The sequence below is a fragment of the Vigna radiata genome, chromosome 11, assembly GCF_000741045.1.
Source record: "Vigna radiata var. radiata cultivar VC1973A chromosome 11, Vradiata_ver6, whole genome shotgun sequence".
Taxonomy (NCBI): domain Eukaryota; kingdom Viridiplantae; phylum Streptophyta; class Magnoliopsida; order Fabales; family Fabaceae; genus Vigna; species Vigna radiata.
The window spans coordinates 16,412,731-16,413,054 of NC_028361.1; positions in this window are offsets into that span (position 1 = coordinate 16,412,731).

Sequence of the window (324 nt, forward strand, 5' to 3'; positions counted from 1 at the left end):
CCCCACAACTTAGAAATAAAAGAATTACATACTAAGAACTAAAGTTCATTCAACTTAGACACAAATTGTGTACCCACTTTACTAATTTTTACTAATTTTTCCTAAGCACTCAAAAGTTGAAAAATTATATGCCTGCATATATATCATGAAAGTTTCTTAAGAGATTATTAATTGTATGATTGTATGACTGNATTGATTGTATGATTGAATTTATAATTTTATATACAAAATTGTATAATTGTAATTTCGTCAAATTTAGGAATATGGATCGAAATTGGATTAATTTACCACGTATTAGTGCTGAGTACGAGAGAGGTGTAGAGG